Here is a 5498-nt window from a genome sequence, read left to right on the forward strand (position 1 = left end):
GAGTGGCTTGTAGGCCTGTTGTAAGGCATGCCCTCACCAGACATCACCGGCAACAACGTCGCCTATGGGCACAAACCCACTGTCGCTGGTCCAGACAGGACTGGCAAAAAGTGCTCTTCACTGACGAGTTGCGGTTTTGTCTCACCAGGGGTGATGCTCGGATTTGTGTTAATCATCGAAGGAATGAGCGTTACACGAGGCCGTACTCTGAAGCGGGATCGATTTGGAGATGAAGGGTCCTCATGGTCTGGGCGGTGTGTTATAGCATCATCAAACTGAGCTTGTTGTCATTGCAGCAATCCAACGCTGTGTGTTACAGGGAAGACATCCTCCTCCCTCATGTGGTACCCTTCCTGCAGGCTCATCCTGACATGACTGTCACGCCCTGACCATAGATTGCTTTGTATGTTTCTATTTTTGTTTGGTCAGGGTGTGATGTGGGTGGGCATTCTATGTTTGTATGTCTATGTTGTCTATTTCTTTGTTTGGCCGTGTGGTTCTCAATCAGAGGCAAGCGCAGCTGTCTATCGTTGTCTCTGATTGAGAACCATATTTAGGTAGCCTGTTTTCCCACTTTGAGTTGTGGGTGATTATTTTCTGTTTAGTGTTTTTCGTCACCTTACAGGACTGTTCGTTTGTCGTTTTTGTTGTTCTGTTCAGTTGTTTTATTAAAATAATGAACACTTACTACGCTGCATTTTGGTCCGATCCTTCATACTCCTCATCCGATGAAGAAGAAAATCGTTACAGAATCACCCACCAAGAAAGGACCAAGCAGCGTGGTATAGAGAGGCAGCGATATCTGGAGAAATGGACATGGGAGGAGATATTGGACGGCAAGGGACCCTGGGCACAGGCTGGGGAATATCGCCGCCCCAAAGAAGAACTGGAGGCAGCTAAAGCTGAGCGGTGGCGATATGAGGTAAGGCAGCGCAACAGGCACGAGAGGCAGCCCCCCAAAAATGTGTGGGGGGGGGGCACACGGGGTGATTGGTGGAGTCAGGCGATAGACCTGAGCCAACTCCCCGTGCTTATCGAAAGCAGCGCGTTACTGGTCAGGCACCGTGTTATGCGGTGAAGCGCACGGTGTCGCCAGTACGCGCTTATAGCCCAGAGCGCTATAGGCCAGCCCCCCGCAAGTGCCATGCGAGAGTGGGCATCCAGCCAGGGTGTATTGTGCCGGCTCAGCGTGTTTGGTCTCCGGTACGCCGTTTTGGCCAAGGGGATCCTGCGCCGGCTCTGCGTACTGTGTCTCTGGGGCGCTGGGAGGGTGCAGTGCGCCCTATGCCTGCGCTCCGCCCGTGCCGGGCGAATGTGGGCATTGAGATTAAGGGAGAGGTGCGAGTGGTATGCACCAGATCTCCAGTGCTCCCCCACAGCCCGGTTCAACCTGTGCCTGCACTCTGGAGGGTCCGGGCTAAAGTGGTCATTCAGCCTGGAGGAGTGGTGCCAAGGCTGCGCACCAGAGCTCTAGTGCTCCCCCACAGCCTGGTCCATCCGGTGCCTCCTCCACGCACCAGGCCTCATGTAGGTCTCCCCAGCCTGGTGGGTCCTGTAGACGCCCCACGCACCAGGCTGTCTCTCCGTCTCCTCCCTCCAGGTTCTTTCCAGTCCGGCGCTGCCGGAGTCTCCCGCCTGTCCGGCGCTGCAAGAGCCTCCCGCCTGTCCGGCGAGGCCGGAGCCTCCCGCCTGTCCGGCGCTCCCGGAGCCTCCCTCCTATTCGGGGCCCGCTGTAAGGGTTCCCAGTCCGGGGTCGGCGGCGAGGGTCGCCACTCCAGAGGTGCCACATAAGTGGGCCAGGACTAAGGTGGAGTGGGGTCTACGTCCCGCACCAGAGCCGCCACCACGGTGAAATGCCCACCCAGACCCTCTCCCTATAGGTTCAGGTTTTGCGGCCGGAGTCCGCACCTTTGGGTGGGGGGGTACTGTCACACCCTGACCATAGATTGCTTTGTATGTTTCTATTTTTTGTTTGGTCAGGGTGTGATGTGGGTGGGTATTCTATGTTTGTATGTCTATGTTGTCTATTTCTTTTTTTGGCCGTGTGTGGTTCTCAATCAGAGGCAGCTGTCTATCGTTGTCTCTGATTGAGAACCATATTTAGGTAGCCTGTTTTCCCACTTTGAGTTGTGGGTGATTATTTTCTGTTTAGTGTTTTNGCAGCTGTCTATCGTTGTCTCTGATTGAGAACCATATTTAGGTAGCCTGTTTTCCCACTTTGAGTTGTGGGTGATTATTTTCTGTTTAGTGTTTTCCGTCACCTTACAGGACTGTTCGTTTGTCGTTTTGTTCAATGTTCAGTAGTTTTATTAAAATAATGAACACTTACCACGCTGCACCTTGGTCCTCCTCTCCTTCTCCCGACGACAATCGTTACAATGACCCTCCAGCATGACAATGCCACCAGCCATACTGCTCGTTCTGTGCGTGATTTCCTGCAAGACAGGAATGTCAGTGTTCTGCCATGGCCAGCTAAGAGCCCGGATCTCAATCCCATTGAGCACATCTGGGACCTGTTGGATCAGAGGGTGAGGGCTAGGGCCATTCCCCCCCAGAAATGTCCGGGAACTTGCTGGTGCCTTGGTGGAAGAGTGGGGTAACATCTCACAGCAAGAACTGGCAAATCTGGTGCAGTACTTAATGCAGCTGGTGGCCACACCAGATACTGACTGTTACTTTTGATTTTGACCCCCCTTTTGTTCAGGGACACATTATTCCATTTCTGTTAGTCACATGTCTGTGGAACTTGTTCAGTTTATGTGTCAGTTGTTGAATCTTGTTATGTTCATACAAATATTTACACATGTTAAGAGTTTATGTTTGTGTATTAAATAACACCTATCCCTAACAGCCATTGGTAATAGAAAAGTGACTATGTTTGTGTGTTTACAGATGCATGAGATGCAGAGACCTGACACAACACATCCACATTGAGGTGGATACTAATAATACAGTACAGCACAAATGACAAGTAATAGCAACACCCTTTTCATTCCATGTGTCACTGATTAACTCTGCCTCAACCCTGCCTATTTCTACAGATGGACTGGAGATGCTTCTTCCAGACGGCAGCCGTAGTCATTTGATGGGGAGACCATAATTGGGTAGGTTTTATTTGACCTGTTGAAACTTCAACATAGTACAAGTTTGTGTGGTCAGATATTACCTATGCTAACTGCCAATGGCAATAGAACAGTAACTATGTGTGTATTTGTTCACAGAAACATGTATGGAGCCAGCACATGGAGACTTGCAAGATGATGTGCTGAAGTCCAGACTGACAAACGGGCTTGATACTGATGTCTCTGAATGGAGAGAGACCTGGCACTCAGCGTCAACATTTTACTAGACACAACTTTTACTTGTATTGTCTTTTTGTTATAGTATCAGTCATTATGGGGAAGGAGAAACCCTGTGTATTCTGCACCAGGATCAGGGAACTCCTGTTGTATACGGGACACCACACAGGAAGGTATGACCACTCTGACATGTTTGCCAAGGTAGCCCCATTACCACCAGACAAAATACTGATAGGCTCGGTATCTGTATCGGCTGGGAATGACAATGAAAGATGTAAAGTGCACATTGTTATATTAGTAGAACACTGTTCTATGGTATTTTGTAAAGGGTTGTTTATTCTACATGGACCTGTTACAACATTTGAAAGTTATCAATGTTTTTAGGGGGTAGATCAATTTTAATATTGCAGATACATTGATGGAAGCTATAATCTAATTGTCTGCATCATTTCCAATCCCCCATATATTTCTTTGTAAATAAGCTCAGCAAAAAAAGAAACATCCTCTCACTGTCAACTGCGTTTATTTTCAGCAAACTTAACGTGTAAATATTTAGTAGAAAGAGGAGGAAGGGAAGCGCTACTAAGGTACACAATAGTACATTTTGGTAGACAGAAGGTGCTCTTTGGTAAAAGGGGTAAATTGGTCATCAAAAAGAAAAGAGGACCAAGGCACTCTTCATATAATTATTTAAAATGCCTTTATTAGTATGGCATGTTCAATCGTTTTTTTTAAACCGACGCGTTTCGGCCTTGGTCCTCCATTCTTTTTGATGACCAATTTACCCCTTTTACGAAGAGCACCTTCTATCTACCAAAATGTACTATTGTGTACCTTAGTAGTGCTTCCCTTCCTCCTCTTTCTACTAGTTAAGCATAGCACTTGGGTGGTGCTTAGAGGAAGCAGCTCCACAGTCATTTTTTTCTGTGTTTTTTGAGGACATTTTACAACTCAAACTATGGATTTTACCCAAGAGGCTACAAGATTTTCCTATTCCCATGAAGAGGGCCAAAGGATTATTACCACTACCTCATTGCTAGATGAGATGACAGCCACAGAGAATACTGGAATGGACTTAAACAAGGCTTACAGAGACTTGCAACACCTTATGGTGAAAGATACCAAACTTGACCTCAATTCTATCACCTTGTCTGACTATTGGAGGAAAGGCCTAATCCCCAGAGGACTCCGTATTATGAAGTTTCCAGCTAATGGAGCACAAGGTAAAACTGAATTTAGAGATAAATGTGAGGCTATTCTCAACAAGTGTTCTTTTGACCTAATGCTACTTCTAATAGAAGAATCTAAAAAGGACAGACAAGTAGTCCAAACAGAAATTGAAGAAGTAAAAAGGAAAATCACAGAACACTGACAATTCTAACAAAGCACAATGTGATGAGATCTTGAAAGAGAAAGTAGACACATTCACTCTGATATTGAAACAAAACAAGCTAAGAAAATTTAGAAGAGATGAAGTAGACTATAGAGATGGCAAGGTCTTTGCCTGGAGAAAACCAACACGCAAGAATTCAGAATCACATCTGCAGAGAAGGAAGCCTAGATCTGTTTCTTTCAACTTTACAAGCAGTGACGATGAGGATCACCCCAGACGCTCAGAGGCCAGCTCCTCCCAAGATTTTTTAGATCAGGAAGAGGAGTCACGCAGGTTCCTCAACAAGAGAGGGAGAGGACGCGGAAGAGGCCAACACGGAGGGGGAGGAAGAAATCAAGACTATCCAACCACACGGAGCAGGACCAGAACAAGGCTGTGATCAACATTTCTGGAGAACCCCTATCTGATGATTACATAAGGGTCTTGTCTAAAGGACTGTCCTTTGCTCCCACATATTCAACTAATGAATTTAATACAAAGATTGACCTATTTCGTTTCTACAGGAATCTACATCTGAAGGCCTGGTACAAGTCAAACATCTCTCCAACTACAGACGCCAGTGTCTCCGGTCAGGCCGTTTCTGTTCCCTCAAAAACACCTTTTAAGCCCAAGTCCACCTTTTGTCCCATCGTCCAGAATGCCACACTAAATACATTTGCCAAGAAAGTGAATTTTGATGTGGAGAATCTGTTTAAGGGTAAAATTGACTCCAACCAAACACGACGTAATCTTTCTAAGACAGAGAGGGATGCAGTTGAATCATTGTCCAAAAATTGACGGATTGTGGTTAAAAAAGCAGACAAAGG

The 5498-nt window shown here is 46.8% G+C and overlaps 1 long non-coding RNA gene across 1 annotated transcript in view; it reads left to right on the forward strand.

The window, feature by feature from the left end:
- Positions 1-3808, forward strand: part of LOC111976088 (uncharacterized) — a 12404-nt gene extending 8596 nt beyond the window's left edge. The window contains exons 2-3 of the long non-coding RNA XR_002878882.2: positions 3042-3104; positions 3222-3808. This is a non-coding gene — a long non-coding RNA (uncharacterized lncRNA). The remainder of the gene's footprint in view (positions 1-3041; positions 3105-3221) is intronic.
- Positions 3809-5498: the final 1690 nt, after the last annotated feature.

This window comes from Salvelinus sp. IW2-2015, linkage group LG16, assembly GCF_002910315.2.
Source record: "Salvelinus sp. IW2-2015 linkage group LG16, ASM291031v2, whole genome shotgun sequence".
Classification (NCBI taxonomy): Eukaryota; Metazoa; Chordata; class Actinopteri; order Salmoniformes; family Salmonidae; genus Salvelinus; species Salvelinus sp. IW2-2015.